Here is a 19,190-nt window from a genome sequence, read left to right as displayed (position 1 = left end):
GAGACGGATGCTAGGGTGAGGTGCCTCCAGGGGCTGTTCTTTGTACCCCAGTTTGAGTTTAGGTTAGTCACTGTGTGTGGGGTGACACCCTGTCGGGTTCTCTACTTGGGTTTCCAGAGAGGACCGAACACGGGGATGCCTGAGATCCAGGGATGGAGCTGGGCAGTTGGTTGGGTTAGGGGGGTGGGGTGTGTTAGTTTTTATATGAGCCTGGGAGAGAAACTCGAAATGGGGGTCCTTGAGGTGGGGGGGGAGGCGAGCAGACCTGGGAGGGAGGAGGGAGCTACTGATAAATCATGGGGGACCTTAGGATACTAACGTGGAACGTTAGAGGGCTTAACAGCTACCTTAAGCGTAACAAGGTCATGTTGTACCTAAAAAGGCAAAAGATAGATGTCGCCTTGTTACAGGAGACGCATCTGACACGGGATAAACTGGAACTGGTGGGGAGGAAGTGGAGAGGGACAGTAGTTGGATCTACATATTCTGCCTATGCTAGAGGTGTGCTGCTTTGGGTTGCACCACATGTCCCGTTTAAGCTACTTGGGGAGGTTGTGGAGTCTGATGGGAGGCTGGTCATGGTAAGGGGGCTTGTGGAAAATAAAGTAGTGAGTATTATAAATACTTATGCTCCCAACCAGGACACGGCGACATACTTTAGGACGCTGATCACTAGACTTGGTGAAGGGATGGGGGGTCCGGTGATTTGGGGTGGGGACTTCAATTGTGTACTAAACCCCAGGGAGGACAGGTCGGATGACAGGGTGGTCAGGCCCAGCCCGGCGGCTAGGGTACTGCAGACGCTGCTGGTGGACCTTGGCCTGGCAGACGTGTGGAGGACGAGACACCCTGGCGTGAGGCAATATTCGCATTATTCGGCCCCGCACCAGCTACACACAAGGCTGGATTACTTTTTCGCCACTCCGGACGTTGTCGCGGAGTGCGACCAGATAGACTACAGGGCGAGAGTCCTTTCGGACCACTCGCCCCTGGTCATGCGATGGCAGCTTTGTCCCCCACGTGCGCGAATTCCAACATGGCGCCTTAGGGCGGAAGCGCTCAAGGATCCAGTCTTCAGGGAGGACATGAGGGAGGAGATAGTTGCTTACTTTGAGGCGAATACAGGTAGTGTCAAGTCGGCTGGTACTTTGTGGGAGGCCTTTAAGGTTGTAATGAGGGGGGTTGCCATTGCGAAGTCCAAGGGATTAATGGGTGGAGTCCTGGCTTATCTGCGTAAGGCCGAGATTGAGTTGGAGGAAGAGCTGGGGGTGGGTGGGATTGATACGGAGGCGGTCACTAATCTGCAGCAGAGGTGCGCAGAACACTGGGACAGGCTCTGTAATCTGAATTACAGGAAGTACATTGAGAGGTTGCATGCGGGGGGGGACAAGACGGGCAGGCTTCTTGCGTGGCTGTATAAGAGCGAGACCCCGAGATCCCCGATCCGATCAGTTATCACTGAAAAGGGCGTGGAGGAGGACACCCAGGAAGGGGGGAATGGGGCATTCGCGGAATATTATCAAGCATTATATGAGGATCGAGAAGGGGGAAGCCGGGAGGAGATAGAGGTAGTACTTGAAGACATAGGCCTGCCCAGGATAAGTGACGAAGAGCGAGAGGAGATGGACGCTCCGATCACTCTGGAGGAGCTGCAGGAGATTGTGCGGCAGCTACCCACTTGCAAGGCCCCAGGAGCGGATGGGTTCCCCAGTGAATTTTATAAAGCGTATGGAGAGGAGGTGCTCCCGCCCATGCTGGAGATGCTTAATGAAGCGTTCGAGGTGGGGCGGTTGCCAGAATCGCTCAGGGAGGCGATTATAGTACCGCTCCCCAAACCCAATAAACCGGGACATGATTGTGGCTCCTACCGGCCCCTGTCGATGCTGAACCAGGATAGCAAGATCCTAACAGCTGTCCTGGCGGTCAGAATGGGGAGGGTGATAGGCAAGCTGATCCATCCTGACCAGACGGGCTATGTCCCGAATCGGAATATTACTCAGAATCATAGACGCCTTCACAGGGTGGTTGAATGGGGGTGCAATGAGGACAGCGAAATGGCGATAGTGGCGTTGGACGCGGTTAAAGCGTTCGACTCCGTGCGATGGCCGTGGCTGCTGGCGGCTTTGGGGCGGTTTGGACTGGGACCAGGCTACATGAGGTGGGCCGAGCTATTATATAGTGCGCCTCTGGCTAGGGTCTGTACGGGCGCAGTGGTGTCAGATAGATGGCAGTTAGGTAGGGGCACTAGGCAGGGGTGTCCTTGGTCCCCAATGTTGTACATACTGGCCCTCGAGCCCTTAGCGATTTACCTCCGGCAGCAGTATGATCCGGTGGGCATAGAGGTGGGAGGGGAGTGCCATCTTATATCCCTGTATGCAGACGATATGCTGTTATACCTGAAACATCCGGAAGAGAATTTGCAGTATATCTTGGAGGTATTGGAGAGGTATGCCTGGTTGTCCGGCATAGCGGTCAACCCTCAGAAATCCGCACTATTCCCGCTAGGCAGCTATGTGGGGAGACCGGTGGAGAGGTTGCCAGTGCTGCGGATCCCGTGGGCGACGAGCTCCTTCCGGTACCTGGGCATTGACGTGTATCACACGACCGAGGAAGAACACAGGCATAATACCGAACTAGCTGTGGGAAAGATTGAGAAGTGCACGAGGTTCTGGGAAAGATTGCCTTTAGCGATGATGGGTCGGGGAGCTATGCTTAAAATGGTGGTGCTGCCCAGGCTCCTGCATTACTTTAATAACATCCCGTATATGATACCTAGGAAGTTTTTTGCTAGGTTACATAGTGTATGTAGGGATTTCCTATGGCACGGCACGCGCAACAGGGTCGCATTGTGGAAATTGCAGAACTCTTATGAGAAAGGTGGCGTGAAGCTGCCGAACTTTGAGGCCTATTATATGGCGGCGCAACTGCAGTATGTGGCCAGGTGGCTCTCGGATGAAGAGACCTCCGAACACAGGCTGCTAGGGAAAGACTGTTCCCCCTTCTATCTGCGGGAGGTGATCTGGGTGACCGGTTCATGGATGAGGGAGCGTCCTAAGATGCTAGCCCTTGGCAGGAACATATGGCGGCGTGCCTGTCGGATGATGGGGGACCCCTTGCCGTGTATGCCGCAGTTACCTCTGGTCGCCCTGGCGAAGGAAGACGGGCAGCTGAGAGCTATTCTCCGGACATACTGGGAGTCAGTGGGGTTGATCACTATGGGCGACATCTGGCAGGATGGGACCCTGATGGAGTTCGATGAACTGGAGGCAGGGTCGGGGCTACACAGGGGTCAATATGTGACATATCATAGGGTGGTCCGGGAGGTCCGGAGCACGTGGCCCGAAGCTACTTTGGCCGATGCACCGGATGCCACGCTGGAAATAATGTATGACGCATCAGAGGGTGGGCACGAGGTCTCTAGGTTGTACGAGATGTTGATGACAAAGGTCGGGAATGATTTGGGGCACCTGAGACTGGAATGGGAAGCGGAGATGGGGGCCTCGATGGCGGATGGGATGTGGGAGCGCGCCCTGGGGTACCACAAAAAGGTATCGAGGAATGCCAGGTTTAAGCAGATACAGCTCTATATTACGCACAGGGCATATATGACCCCCCTGAGAATTTCCAAATTTCTGGATAATGGGCGCCAGGCGTGCCCCAAGTGTAACGAAGAGATTGCGGACATGATACACATGTTCTGGGCGTGCCCAGTGATTGCATCCTACTGGGGTGAAGTGGCGCGGAGGCTGGCAGGGAGGGGTATCACACTTAAGGTGGATTCGGCTTGGGCCTGTCTGCTGGGAGGGTATCCCAGAGCGCGTAAGCTTCGACATGTTGAGAAACTTAAAGATCTGGCCTATGTGCTTGCCAAACGTAGGATAGCCATGGGGTGGAAGAAATGTCATAAGCCGCGAGTGGAGGTCTGGTGGCGAGATCTCCAGAAATGGGCTGATGCCGAAACGGCAGCGTGGCAAGATGGCAGTATGGCAGGGGAGGAGGAAGAAACAGGCTCTCTCACGGCATGGAAGTCATTGTTAGCTGAGCTGTTTGGTATGGGGTCGGCCTCGGCTGGACTTGAGAGCGATGAGGCCCCACCGCATGGAACGGACACTGATGGCGGACACTCTACAGGCTCATAGGGGGGAGGGATGGGGATTGCAGTGCCTTATTTTTTGTTTGTTTGGTTTTTGTTGTTTGAGGTGTTTTATTTATGTTTCGCTGTAATGTTGTTTGGTTGAGATAAAATAAAAATATATTAAAAAAAAAATAAAAATTAGACCCAGTCGGACAGCAGGGTGATGATCAATAGAGAAAGGAGCAGAGGGACACGGACTCTCGCAGCAATACCCCGGATAGCCGGGCCCTATGCAAACACTTTCACTTGGGCCCGGGGGCGTGGGGGACCCCAACGAGATACGGACTTGCATTGAACTGAAGGTGTGGCCCGGTGATCATCGGGTGCCCCGGGTCTGATGGACTGTCGCCTGCGGCCACTCTGAAGGAGGCCCAGGGGCCACTCGGGCATAGAGGAACAGCGCAGACTAGGGTCCTGTCGCTCCAAACCTTTCGGAGCAACCCGGTGGATGACCAGGGGGGCATCCATCTAACCCAGAACAAGATGGACGCAGGAGGAAGTACACCAGCGTTGGCCCTGACAAGAGACGATCTAAAGGACATACTCCAAGAGATCAAAGTGATCCGGACTAACATTCAGGCCTAACTTTGTGACCTTAAGGGTCGTGTGGACAAGTTGGAAGATGAAATGGAGGGGATGGAGAATAATCACCTACAGGTAGACCTCCTAGACATGAAATATGAGGCACGCCTAATGGACTTGGAGGTAAGAGAGGAAGAAACCCTTTTAAAGTTGAATGACTTTGAAAATAGAGAGCTTCGGAACAACCTACGCATTCTTGGTGTCAGAGAACTGAAAGGAAAATTTGCGGCAGAGGTGGGAAGGATGGTGGAAGGACTGATCAATCAGCTTTTTACCCTGGAAGACGGGAAGGAGGTACAGCTGGAAAGGGCCCACAGAGGTGGCGGTGGAGGTGGCAAGGGCCCAAGGTCGATAGTGGTCTGCTTCCTAAAGTACAGAGAGAAAATTGAGGTCTTGGAGAAGGCGAGGCGTCTGGGGAGCTTCCAATACAAGGGGGACACAATCAGGAGGGAGGTGGTGCGGGGGGATCATTAGAAGAGGGTTTAAGATGAACATATGGTTGAAGGTTTCCACATTGCAACGAGTGGAGCGGTTGGGGCACGCGGGTATGTACCCAGATGGCGCGGGTTGAGGGAGGAGGCCGGGCCGAGGTCCTTAAGATGGGGACCCTCAATGTTAAAGTTCTGAATTCACCCACCAAGCGCCCCCTGCTTGGAAGGGAGATTCAGAATCGAGACCTAGACCTGTGGTTGGTGCAAGAGACACAGTTGCTCCAAGGGAATAAAAGAGACGCATTCCTGGGGCGCACATTGGACAGGCCTTTTAGGCCTCCAGGCCTTCCAAGAAAGGGGGAGGAGGTATAATTTTCAATAGGAGAGTGTGGATTGCCAATCCACTGGTTTGGAGAAGGACTGACGAGAGGGTGCTATTGAGCTCTGGGTCCCTGGAGGGCGTGCAGCTAAGCATTGCTGCGGTGTACGGCCCCAACACGGGGCAGATGCAATTCTTACGGGAAGCCATGGGAGAGATACTTGTCTGGACGGTGGGTCTGCTGCTATTAGGGGGGGGACTTTAATATGTGGTCACACTGGGCCACGGATCATGGTGGGGTGCAAGACTCAGCGGGCGGTGGGGCGGGGCAACAGTGTGGGGATTCATGGGGTATACGTTAGATCAGGGGCTGGCAGGTATATGGAGGGAATGTCATCCCGCGAAAAGGGGCTACACCTTTTTGTCCCCTGTTCATGGATCCTGAACAAGGATCCACTATTGTTTTTTTTTTTTTTTACCAGCTGCACATCGGCAGAGTCATCAGTAGGGATAACTCTCCCGTTAGTTGGTCAGATCACGATATGGTGGAAGTAGGCATTGCATTGACGGGACTGAGGCCCCGAGAATCACTGTGGTGGTGCAATGACGTCCTGTTTAAAGACAGGGTCTTTGCGAAAGAAATGCAAGAGGCGATTGAAGAGTTCTTTCAGTTAAATGAGGGGAGGTGGAGTTGGGCATGACATGGGACTCAGCCAAGGCGACATGGCGGGGTCTCATTATTCGAGAAGGCGCGGCCAAAAAGAGAATTAGGACCTTACAGCCCGAGAAAGATTTGCACGCTGGCGACGTCTCAGCGCAAAGGGAAAAGGAGGAGGACCTGGGACTAGCGAGTGAAAAGCGCCAGGAGCTGAGAGACCTGGAGACAGGAAAGGTGATTACCGGCCTGCAATTTTTAAAACAAAGGTACTATGAAACGGGGGACAAGGCTGATGCCCTACTGCCGGCGAGGCTTCGGGGTCAACGGGCTGAGAGGTTGGTAGCCGGGATCCGGGACCCAGATGGGCAGTTGCGTTCCCTTGCCGGGAAGGTGGCGCAGGAGTTCGCCATATTCTATGAATGACTTTATGGAAAGGAGGTGGGGACGGATGAAGAGGAATTGGGTAGATATCTGGGGGAGGTGTCCCTGCCGAATCTTCAAAGTAGCGAGAAAGTGGAGATGGAAAGGCACACCACCCAAGAGGAAGTGTTAAGGGCAATTGCAGGGCTTAAACTGGGGAAGGCCCCTGGAGAAGACTGGTATACAGTTGTGTTCTACAAGACCTTTGCGGGATCCTCGCCCAACACTTGGCGAAACTATTTAAACCAGCTGGGGGTAGATCTCTGTCTTCGCCTGGGGTCTCCCTCTGGAACAGCCTCCCTGCCACTCTAAAACCTGAGGAGAACCATCTTTAGTTCCGGAAGCACCTCAAGACCTTCCTCTTTGCTTCTGCTTTCGCCCCCCCTCGCCCCTTCTGATTCTGTTCTCCCTCGGCACCATGCACCTGGCCACCCTCTGTCCTCTGGGCCCAGGTACCTGCTCACCCTGCTACCCTCACGCACTGCCTACGGGCCACCCCTTGGACTGGGGTCTGTATCTTTACCCATACAGTCCCCCCTGCCCTTTTTCTTCCAGCCCTTATCAGACCTACCCAGCCTGCTGCCTTAAACCCAGCACTTGCCACTTGCTGGCTGTGGTATCAGGTAATACTATCCCTATATATATGGTCGCTGTATATAATGTCGCCGGGAAAAGGTTGTGGCGACATTATATAGGTGATCATATATATAGGAACAGGGGTAGCAGGGGACCAGGGGGTGTCCCCCCGCTCCCCATGAAAAATAAAAAAGGGTTTGGGGGTTGCGGAGGTGTCCCCCGCATGTTCCATGTAATAATGTCCCCACAAAAAACGGCCATTTTACGGCGATGTTTTTGCATGGCGATATTTTTGAGGGGACATTATTACATGGAACCCTGGCTGCACTACCATTGTTTGTTGCCTTTTTATTTATTCATTTATTACTATTTATCTGTTTTTTCTCCTCACTCCGCACTCTCCTTTTCTCCCCCTCTCCCATGCACTTGTGTGCTCTCAATGTCACTGGGCCTAGTAAGATAGTTGTTTTTGTTCTCCCCTGTTTCCCTTCCCTTTCCTTGTCGTGCTCTGAAACACTTGTGTATGAGCGCGATAGAAATAAAATATCAATATCAATCACAATCACACCCTGGCAACGGGGAGGGCCGGAGGGCCCCCCCATCTCTGGGAGAGCATTAATAACGGTAATACCAAAAGCGGGTAGAGACCCAGAGTGTTGCAAGTCCTATCATCCCATTTCCCTACTTAACGTTGATGCAAAAATCTTCACCAGAGTGCTAGCCACGTGACTGGAGGGCGTCATGCCAAAATTAATCCACTCAGATCAGGTGGGGTTCATCCATGGTAGGCAGGGGGCCGACACCCTGCTCAAGACACTGCTCTTGATGGAGGCCTCAGCGGAGAGGGAAGGGAACCCGGTGCTGGGGGCTCTCGATACCGAGAAGGTTTTTGACCGGGTGGACTGGGGCTTTTAGATGGGGTCCTACAGAAACGTGGGTTCGGGGACCGGATCTTGAGAGGGATACAGTGGCGGGAGTGACCGTGAATGGGCAGCTGTCAAGGACTTTGAATTGCAGAGGGGGACGAGGCAGGGCTGCCCGCTCTCGCCTCTCCCATTCGCTCTAATGATGGAGGTGTTGGCCGAGCGATTAAGGGTGGTCCCACAGGTGCAGGGCATCATGGTGGGTAATAGGGAGTTTAAATTAGGACTCTATGTAGATAATGTGCTGTTGCACCTGGTCAATCCCACCAGCTCCGTCCCTGGTGCCATGGCAATAATTGAGGAGTATGGCCAGTTCTCTGGCTTTACAGTCAACACAGAAAAGTCAGTGATTTTTCCCTTCACCACAGAGAACCTTAGGGATGTTGAGGCGCTCAGGCCCCTGGGGTTGCAGATACAGCTCGACAGCATCGGCTACCTGGGTGTCATCATTGTCAAACCAGGGGAGGACTTGGGTGGAGCCAACTATCCCCCCCTCTTCGACAAATTTGTTGAGATGGAGACATGGGGCAAGGGCCATTTGTCATGGATGGGGAGGCTTAAAGCCATAAAAATGAATCTACTCCGCAGAGTATTCTATTAGTTTCAGATGTTGCCGGTCCGGGCCCCAGAGGCCTTCATGAGAGAAGCTAAATCACGGATCCTAAGGTTCCTTTGGCAGAATCAGAAGATCAGGGTGGCATATGAAACGTTCATTTTACCGAAGGATCGCAGAGGTGTGGGACTCCCAGAACTGATGTTATATTACAGGGCGGCACAACTTCGGGCAACAGTACCACATTTGAGGGAGGATCCCGGGAGACAGTGGGTTTATTTGGAGAACCAACATTTGCTTCCAGCAACGGTGGGGGAATGGCTCTGGGTCCCTAAGGGGGGGCTTCCGAGGAGAATTCGAGAACACCCATTTCTCTGAGTTCACTGGGAGGTGTTGTGCATGCGAGGCAGAGCGGGCAGGAACACCACATGGCTCTCTATGATGAGCCATATTTGGGCTCTCCCTGTGCGAGATGCTATACCAGAGGTTGGGAGGTACCAGGCATGGTTCGAGGGTGGACTCACTCGGGTGGGTCAACTGTGGAAGAGAGGGAAATACGTCAGTATTCAAGAGTTGGAAGAGGCCCTGGGCATATGTAAATTACCAGTGCTGCTCTACCTTAGATTAAAGGGTATTTTTACAGCCGAAAAGTGGAAGGAGTTGATTCCGAGGGATCTCATGCCTGTGGAAAGGGTCTTGGACGGGCACACGGAAATTAATGGTCTCATCTCGCGTCTCTATGGGGCTCTGTTGGAATCAAAGGGGGTGCAGTTCAGGGACTTTGCCGTAGGTGTGAAAGGGACCTGGGTAGGGAACTGGATGAAAACCTCTGGAAATGATGTGTCGGAGAGCTTTTAAGACATTGATATTTTTCCAATATAAACTCCATGGCGTGAAACTATTACACAGTTGGCATTATGATATGGCATGTCTTTCTAAGATATTTCACACAGTGCACCCCCAATGTTGGCATGGCTGTGGTAAGGTGGCAGATTATTGGCACATGTGGTGGGGCTGTCCCAGAGTGCAGGTGTACTGGATGGAGGTCCTGGTTTGGATTAAGGATGCAGGAGGTGCAGGAGGTGTTTTCCGGTCTTGAGAGGCGGGAGGACGATGGTATGTTCTTTTCTCCATTGGTGCTCTTTCTCCTCCTCGTGGCTCGGGCGTCCCGTGCCAGGCACTGGAAGAGGGCGACACTCCCTACCCGGAAAGAGTGGGTCAGCACAGCGATGGATATATACTTGATGGAAAAGATCACTATGGAAATCCATGTGGGAGGGGCGCTACTATAGAAACGCAGTGGCAATTGTTTTGCAGCTCATTTGGGTGAAGTGGTAACGGATACGTGAAATGTTTATCACAGTCCAGCCCGGCCTGGGCAGACCTTATACAATAGACATACAACTCGAAGGACGCTAAATTGGGACTTATGCTCTCAAAACCACTCGGACCCTGAGTTAATTGTTTGTATTTTTGAAACCTGGATGCAATTAGAAGTTTTCTAGGAGGTTTGGGGGGAGTTTTAAGGGTATGTCACTACATCAAAATTGTTGTTGGGGGGGCTTGTCTCCCAGGTTTAACTGTGATATCGAATGCTTGATTGTGTCTTAAAAAGTAACACAATTCAGTTTACAAAAAAAAAGCTATCGTGAAGAAATGGCTTACTTGGTACACCCATTTAAAGAACCACAGGGATATTTAAAAGTATGTCCCTCTCCTGTACTGTGCACATTTCTATTACTACTAAGAATAAACAAATAACCGTTATTGGCTATTGTGAGGCCAGTACTTGCTATTATGATATGATAGTTTATTTATATAGCGCCTATACACAATGTGTTTCAAAGCGCTTCAAGGCAAGGGAAGGGAACAATGGAAAAAACAATGACATTCTTACAGGCCATGAACAGTAAGGATGTGAAATTAACTATCGTACTCAGCCTGATGACATTTCAGATAGTGCAAGAGCTAAGACATGGATAAGGAAGGGAGGGGGAGAGTGGGAAGGAAATGGAAACAGACAGGCGACTAACGTACTAGGCCTGACGACATTTCTGGTAAAGCTGGAGAAAAACAAAAGGTGAGGGAGAGGGGGGCAGGGAGGGAGGGGAGGAACAAAACAAGCGACTATCGTACTAGGCCTGACAACATTTCAGATAGTGCTGGATGGAGGGGGGGTGGGTGACAGTAATGGGAGGTGGGAGGAGACAGACGAGGTTGCTATCATACTAGGTCCAGGGACAATTCTGATAGAGTAAGTGCATAGAAGAAAGTAAGGGGAGGAGGGGAGGCGATAGGAGTAGGGAAATGAGGGGAGAACAGAGTGTAAGCAGTCAAAAAGAGTGGAGAAGCAAGAGGGGAGAACAAATACAATTGCAGAAGTCGGTAGTAACACATCATGTTGCAAGCCAGGATACAAGATGAAGACAGGAACAGCATGATTCAGGACCACCATGAGTACAAGATGCAAAGGAAGTCCAGCATGAGAGTTGAGAAAGGGTGACGCACCGTGAATCGATGAAGTCCATAAAAGTCAAATCCAGCATTGGCCACAAGAGGGTGATGGTGAAACCAGAATGTATCAGGACAGACTCCTGCAGAAGTAGGCTGGAGGGGGTCCGTAGGGAAAAGAGCGGCAACCAGGAAGGCACCAGGTGGGCAGGGTTTAGGCCAGGTGACCTAGATCCACTTGCACCTGCTCCCCAGCTGCGTATTACTAGAGAAGAGTAGTTCTGTCGCCTTTGTTGCATTCCGGGTAAACTCGAGTCTGCTCGTCACGTTTTGACAGAATGCCGAGAGCATGGCCCATTACATATGAAGTTACTAGGCCCCTACGTTGTAAATTATAGCGGAGTCGCTGCAGAGTCCTGCAGTTATTGGCAGAGTGCAGAGAGCAAGCATTTGTGAGGAGCAGTCTGTCTATTACCTCAATTTAAGGCAAAGCGGGTTAAAAACCCTTTTTCCCGCGGCGCGCTGAAGAGTCCTGCAGTTATTGGCAGAGCGCAAGCATTTGTGAGGAGCAGTCTGTCTACTACCTCAATTGAAGGTGGAGCAGGTTAAAAACCTTTTTTCCTGCAGAGCGCCGCAGAGTCCTGCAGTTATTGGCATTTGATGACGGGGGGTGTCATGGCCCAAAAAGATCTGTGAGTACTTACTGCATTTCGCTACTGTTGGGCTCTTCCCTCTGGGCTGTCTAAACGTGCTGTGCACCCCCCTGACTTATCATTCTATCTAAATTGTTATGGCTTACTATGAACTTCAGACACGATCAGTCGCCCTCTCTCTCATTAGCTCTTTGGTCCAAAGTCTCCATTCAGTGCAAAAATATCAGTCGCAACTTCCCAGTATCTCCAATGGGGCTGGCGACACAGACTATCATTCTCCTGAGCTACTGCAGGATCCATAGCCCGAACCAGTGAGAAACATACCATCTATGATCTTGGGAGGGGACCCCCTGACACTTGCCAACCAGAACTGCAATCACGTGCCTACGGGAAGGGGAGAGGTGGGAATTCTCCCCCCTAATCAACTGCAGAAACTGCTGCTGGACGCTGTACCTTCCTTCTCCTCTCCGGCCCTGAACCAAGTTCGCTTCCACCCTTTGACCCAAGCATCAACCCCAATGTTCTCCATGGCAAGAATGGGTCCTCCCCTCCTCCCAAGTCAGCCCCCCACTAGGGTTCCGGTGGAGAATCCCAGGGCTAGGGTATTTCACTTTTGGAAACCTAATTTTCAGTCTTTTTCTTTTCAGAATGATACCCAAGTTATATGTCACAAAAACGGCTCCTAACAATTACAGACCTGGAACTAGGCTCCTTTTTTAACGAGGAGGGCCCTTGGTCTCCTATTCCCCTGGCCAAAACTACCATAACAGGAAATTTAACGAGCTTGAACATGAATCTCTCCTCTTCAGCAGTCTCTGATAATGGCTTAGACAAAGCAGGACTTTTCAACTCAAGGATTCTTTCCTCCTCTTCTATATTACCTAAACAACTTCAGGACAACTTGGAGGTCTCTCGTTCAACCTCTGTGTCCACCAACGTTAACATCCGAGCCCCTGTCTAAGGCAAACACCAGTTATGTTAAGGAGGGTGAAGGGGCTCGCTCTTCCAACAACTTACTGTTCCCCTGCAGTACGTGTCTGGGCACGTGTTCCGGGAAGATAGCTCAGCGGCAACGTGCTCGCCTTGGAAGCAAGATGACATGCAGCAACACAGGTTCGATCCCCAGGTCCGCACTTAGAAACCTCTGGGTATTTAAGCGCGTTATAAATCCGCAACTAAGACAAAAAAACAATAAAACTTTCCTGTAACAGCGCCTCGATGCCCACAGGCTATGTGAGCGCTTTATAAATGCAAAAATAAATATATAAATAAAAAAGCACTTTACGATTAGCAGGAGCTGGTCTCGGTTGCTGTTTGAGCAAACGCCCCCCTACTGACTGCTTTAACCGACAAACTGTAATTTGTGGAATCCTTCTTACGGAGCCCCCAGTGACTCTTACTGTTTGAGCTTGTGAACAACCCGATTCTTAATTTAATAATGGGGGCACAGGGTTCGCCCGTACAGGCACCTGTTTCCCAACCTGGTAATGCCCCTGTTGGAGAACAAACGGTGGGATGCTGTTTACAGCCACTTAAGGATGCAGCGATCAGCAAGAGTTCCTGAGGATCATGGTAGAGGCATTGACTCACATTGACTCGGCCGTTATGCAAACGGCAGAGGCCATCCTAATTGAAGGGAGAGGGAGCGTGGGTTGCAATAGCCTGACTATGGATCAACCAGCCATACCATCCCAAGTGCATTTTCCGATCTTTGAGGCTTGGGACGACAAGGCCAAGAAGGCATCGAAGCGATCAAGACCCAGTCAGCCTGAGCAGGCAGTGGAGAACCAAGCAACGGCTAGAAAGAAATAAAAAAATAGGAAAGGCATTCACAAGAATGTGGGCAGAGGCGCCCGAACATTTTTGCAGAACTTGACATGTCTGCGCCTTCCCTTCGAACCCTACTACCCGAGAGCGCAGCATTCTAAATCCTCACACCAATCGACATCTGTGGGGCAGTGTGCATCGCAGCCTATCGCACACTTTGAAAATCCTTTGCCTGTGACTTTGAATCTGAATGAAACTCAGGCCTAAGGTCCCAATTTGTAAATACCATTCAATGAGAACGAGGGAGGAGGAGAACCTCTTTAACTCCTACTGACCTGATACGTGTGATGCCCGCCCCTCCGGGACATTGTCTGTCCTTTTACCATCAGATCTCCCTGTCTTCTGTACCATCTGGCCCCCGGTCTGAACCCCTTCGAAGTGAATGAAAAAAGGGGTCAGAGTTCTCAGCAGCCCACTTGCAATTCTACAGGTGACAGGAGGTCTTCCTCCTTCATTACCTTGGAGGAGCACCGCACAAACCTCATAACAAAGGGCACAGTAGAGCCCCTGCCACCCCCGAGGTCGGCACCCCAGAACTTGCACCTGTTCCTATCTTGGGAGTTGAAGGACTGTATACAATTGATCTTGAACAGGTCGGCTGTCCTGAAGCTGCTCACTAAGGTGCCGACATTATCTCATTTTGGCTCAGCTGATATCAGGCAGGTGCAATTTTGGAATAACCTGAGACTGGACAAGGTCATTCTCTACTTTGGCTCTCGTTTAGTTTTGGACCAGGTACTAGCAGCTTCAGCTCAATTGAAATCCTTGGTTGTTTCTATCACAACCTACTCGGGATCCCAGCAAATGGCATCTGTCTCCCTTCTCATAGGTAGCCGTGACATACACCCCCGGCTCAGACTGTAAAGGTGGTGCCACGTCCTCCTATTTTAACAATAACTTGCTCAAGGGACGCTGCTGTTGGTAGACGCATTACTAACCACATGATGGGTAAAATGGAATCTCACGACTGTCCGGTTTAGTATTGGGTTGCTGCCTGCATGAATGCGCATAGTCATTAGCAACCCAAGTCACATCTAACCGTAGTCTGCAAGTTAATTAACTGCCTATCATGGAACTCTAGGGGCAACGTCAACTTATTATCTGAAAAGTCTTTGCCTATTCTTAAAGCAGATCTGTTCTGCGTCCAGGAGTGCTGGCTCCTGGATCCATCCCCTCCCACCCCCTGAGTATGGATGGATATCATTGCTTGTTGAATCCGGCTTACAAGGGGGACAAGGGGAAACCGGCCTGGTGTTTAGAACGACATGGGAGTAACTCCCTATGCTACACCGAACGCATTTGTACAAGTAGTAGAACTAACATGGGACAAGAAGTTGTATGTAGATAGGTCTTCCACTTTGCTAATCAATCTGTACTGGAATCCCAACATGATCGCTCAAGAAACCTTCTTTGATGAAATTGAAGACATAATCTATGACTGGCAAAACGCAAACAATTGTAACTCGATTTTATTGTGTGGTGATCTTAAAGCGCTTTGTTGGGAGCATGCTGATACAAGTATGTCTGGACACAGTATGAAGACAAGGAAAAGGGGAAGTGCATTGATGGAGCTAATTAATGTATGGGACTTGAACATGGTGAACTGTATGGTCACAGGTGACGTACCCCCACATCCAACCTGGCATTGTGGTGCGTCTAATAGTATCCTGGACTACTTCTTTGTCTCTGGTGCAGTTCTGCAGAATGTTGAATCCTTGACGATTGCCAATACTGACCTTAGTGACCATAATCCCTTATCCCTGGGTTTGAGGGGGGGAGGGTTCCCTAAGCGGGAAGAGCTGAGTCACTCCTATGCCCAGGCCCTTGATCTCAGCTCTAGTAAAAACAGGGTCTGTTGGAACGGGGCCCGTATGGAGAAATGTATGGTACACTTAACCGACTTTTTCCTTCTGATAAACCGAGCTGGCATTATTAACTACCCCTTACAGGGTCATTTTGGACCAGATCTATGAAGCTATGCCACGCCCGAGTCGCAGAAGGGAAATATTAAGGAATCACGCGTATGACCCCATAATTCAATCTAAAAAAAGGAACCTGTGGCATGCACTGGGCATATCTTTTCTATCTGAGGTTGATCATGGAAAGAGGCTGAAGCTTAACTATAGACAATGGCTCAGATTCCACAAATATGATATCTTGCTGAAGGACGCATCTAGGATGCTGCACCAGATTAGTTCAAAAGACAGTTCTACTTTCTGGCGAATTATTCATAATCTTGTGTCCCGCCTTCTTGTCTCCTGATTAATCCTATCGGGGAACAAGGGTGGATCGAACACTTTTTCAAGCTAAATAAGGGTGAATTTGGCAAGGAAAAACTGCCGTCCAACTCCAGGGTCCTGGCAATTGACCTGCACAGAGGAGCAGATAGCCCCCTTAATATCTCATAGTAAGAACTCCCGAGCCTCTGCCCCGGACGGCCTATCAAATGCTATCTTAAAACTTGACCCCCATTTGTGGGCAAACATCTTGCACACCATCTTTGACCAAACTACCTCACCAGCAAGCATGCCGACATCATGGAGAGAGTCTATCATTGTCCCGATTTTTAAAAAGGGACAACGGTCGCTACCATCCAACTATATGCCTATAGTACTTCTAGACATCCCTGCAAGGATTTATGCCAGCATAGGGTTGAGGGAACTCATTGATTGGGCTCTTGATGCAGGAAGATTGGACCCGCTACAAACTGGCTTTAGGAAAGGGAGGGCCACGAATGCTAACTTCTTCATCTTGGGTATGCTGAAAAAGGAAGCCATGGCGGGATTGAAGCCAATATACATGGCATTTATCGACTTCTCCATGGCATTCAACAGCGTCGATAGATCCTGCCTATGGTCCAAACTTTAAAAATGGGGATGCCCTGCCCACCTGCTAGAGATTCTGGTGGCCTTGCATTCCAATACGGCTGTCCGAGTGCACCTCAATGCCCAGGGTAAATTGTCATCATCCATCGCGACCATTTGTGGCCTCAAGGAAGGTTGCGTCCTGGCCCCACTACTTTTTAGTCTTTTTTCTCTGACATTGCTGAGATCTTTCGAAGGTATTCGCAGCTTCTCCCCGAATCTGGTTACCCTTAGCCTGGACTATCTCCTTTGCACGAATGATCTTGTCCTGTTTGATTACACCCCCATAGGATTAAAGCACAAACTGGACGCTTTGATTGCATATGCGGAATTAAATCATCCAAGCATCAACATAAAAAAATCCCAAATAATCACTTTTCGGCCAGGGATGAAACCAAAATATCAGAACTTCAGCTGCACTGTCAGCAATAGGCCCCTGGAAAAGGTTTCCTACTTTTGTTATCTAGTGTGCAGATTATTTGAACTCCAGAATAAACTGAGGTTTCAAAGTCACCAGCGCTCTAAAATGTTGATGCACGCCGCACATGCTTGTGCTGTGAACTGGAAATTTGGCCACTTTTCCCAGACCCTAGTGCTAAACTTCTATAAGATCAAGGTTTTGCCATCCATAAGCCACGGGGGTGAGAATTGGAGTCTCCCTACACTTTTGGACTTTGACGCGCTGGAGGGCCTGTTTTGGAGGAAGGTTTTGCACTTGGTCAATGGAGTCCCTGCAGCTGTTATTTGTTACGAGTTGGGTCCGTCTTCCATACAATTGTATCTAAACTGGAAGAATCTCTCGTTACTGAAGAATGTCCTCTCTGCAAATGAAGGTTCAATCTGGTGGCTTATAAAGCAGTTGCCGCTCAAGAAATCCTGGCCCTCGCTAAATACTTTGGAGACAGTGTTACCTAATTTGTAAGAGGTATGACATTCCGAAAAGACTTAGCTCTGCCCAGCCCAACAGATCTTAACAGGAGACTTAAGGAATGGGACTGGATTGACACGATCAGCAAAGTCAGAACACATCACTTATATGCTGACTTGCAGATTGAAGTGAGACCAGTCGGAACCTGTCCCGACAATCTGAGCAAATCTCTGGCTAGATTTTGGCAATCCAGGGTAATGAGGCTTCAGCTAAACTTGATTAATAGTAAAGAAATTATGGGTGCCAGGAACAAAGTCTCGAGACAATTATGATTGTGCTGGTTCTGTTCCGTGCCTGATGAGGTGGAGACTCTTCAACACATACTACTGTACTATAGTGCCCTAGACGCGAGGTTCATGTTTTATTTTGGTCACCTCCTTCAACATTATACTCGGGTCCCCACTGAAAGAGTGTGGCAGCTCATTATGAATTCCTATGGTCGTAACGATTGGATGGTTGCCACAGTTTTTTTTTTTGCAATATATTTTTATTTTATTTTTTAAGGTCAAACAAACACACTACAACTGTTTCAAAACATAGAAAGCATCATATTTCAACACATTTTCAAACTCCCCAACTCCCTCCTCCCCCTTTAAACTAGAGCCGGTTCTCACATATCGTTTACGGGAACATCACTGGGTGGCACACTACCTAGCAGCCATCAACCGGGTCCTCTGTTTTGTTGTCACCCTGGTGAGGGTTTGCCAACGAGGCCACCAATTGCCGCCAGGCCAGCAAGGGCCCTACTTCTTCTTCACCCCCCCTGGTGACCGCTTCAAACCAGACTACTGATTCAGCTTCCGCCCACCTCAAGAGGTCTGTCCACCATAACTCCACCCTGGGTCTGTGGGCCGCCTTCCAGCCCAATGGCGATTCTACGTTTGGCCAAGACATAGGCCAGGTCCTTCATCTTGCTTATGTGTTTCAAATGCCGGGGTCTAGGGAATAGTCCAAGCAAGCATGACCAGGCCGATTCCACATCCAGCACCACCCCCCCGCCAGCCAGTTTCTTCTTGACCTCGTTCCAAAATCTATGCACCTCCGGGCAAGCCCAAAACACGTGTAGCAGTCCCGCGTTCACCTCCCCACACCTGGGGCATTGCTGTATAGCTGATCCCCCAAACTTTGCAATCTTCCCGGGGGTTATATAAGCCCTGTGGGTAACATACAATTGAAGCTGTTGGAATCTCGCGTTACGGGACACCTTTTTATGGTACCTCTGGGCCCGTTCCCACTGCCCATCCGTCATGGGTCCTCCCACCTCCTCCTCCCAATCTTGTCTCAATTGGAGCAACTCCTTCCCTGCCCTTGCTCGCAGGAGCTCATATATCCTCGATATTTTGTGCCCGCCCTCCGATACATCATACATGGTTTCCAGGGAGGCATCTGGATCCCCTGCGAGCACTGTCTCCGGCCATCTTTCTCTAGTCTTTTTCACCAGCCTGGTGTAGGTTATATATTGGCCACCATGTACTCCCGTCTCTTCCTGCAGCCGCTGAAAGTCCATCGCCTCCCCTTCCTGCCATATGTCCCCGAGGGTGGCTAGGCCTACCTGTTCCCAGTATCTGCGGACCGATTCAAGTAGTTGAGAGTCGCTCCCACACAGAGCCGCCAAAGGGGCCTGCTGGGAGTATGGTTCCGAGTCCCCCCCAGTCTTGCATGTCCTGTGCCAGATCTCCCAGCCCAACCTCAGTAACCGCCCCTTGCCCACCAGTTTATCTCTGCCCAACCACACCACTTCCATCAGAAAGTATGGGGCTGTATCTTCGCGCAGGAGCCTGGCTTCCGCCCAATCTTCAGTCGAGAGCCACCTGGCCACGTACTGCAGCTGCCCCGCCAGGTAATAGAGTTCGGGCCTATCCCCCCCCCT

General features: G+C 50.5%; 1 protein-coding gene across 5 annotated transcripts in view; it reads left to right on the top strand.

Annotated features, from left to right (window-relative positions):
- Positions 1–19,190, top strand: part of LOC138472640 (putative 4,5-dihydroxyphthalate dehydrogenase) — a 2,792,617-nt gene that overhangs the window by 419,074 nt on the left and 2,354,353 nt on the right. The gene's annotated exons all lie outside the window — the stretch shown is intronic.

Source organism: Ambystoma mexicanum, chromosome 8 (assembly GCF_040938575.1).
Source record: "Ambystoma mexicanum isolate Mex_15411 chromosome 8, UKY_AmexF1_1, whole genome shotgun sequence".
Lineage (NCBI taxonomy): Eukaryota > Metazoa > Chordata > Amphibia > Caudata > Ambystomatidae > Ambystoma > Ambystoma mexicanum.
This window is presented reverse-complemented; position numbering and strand designations above follow the sequence as displayed.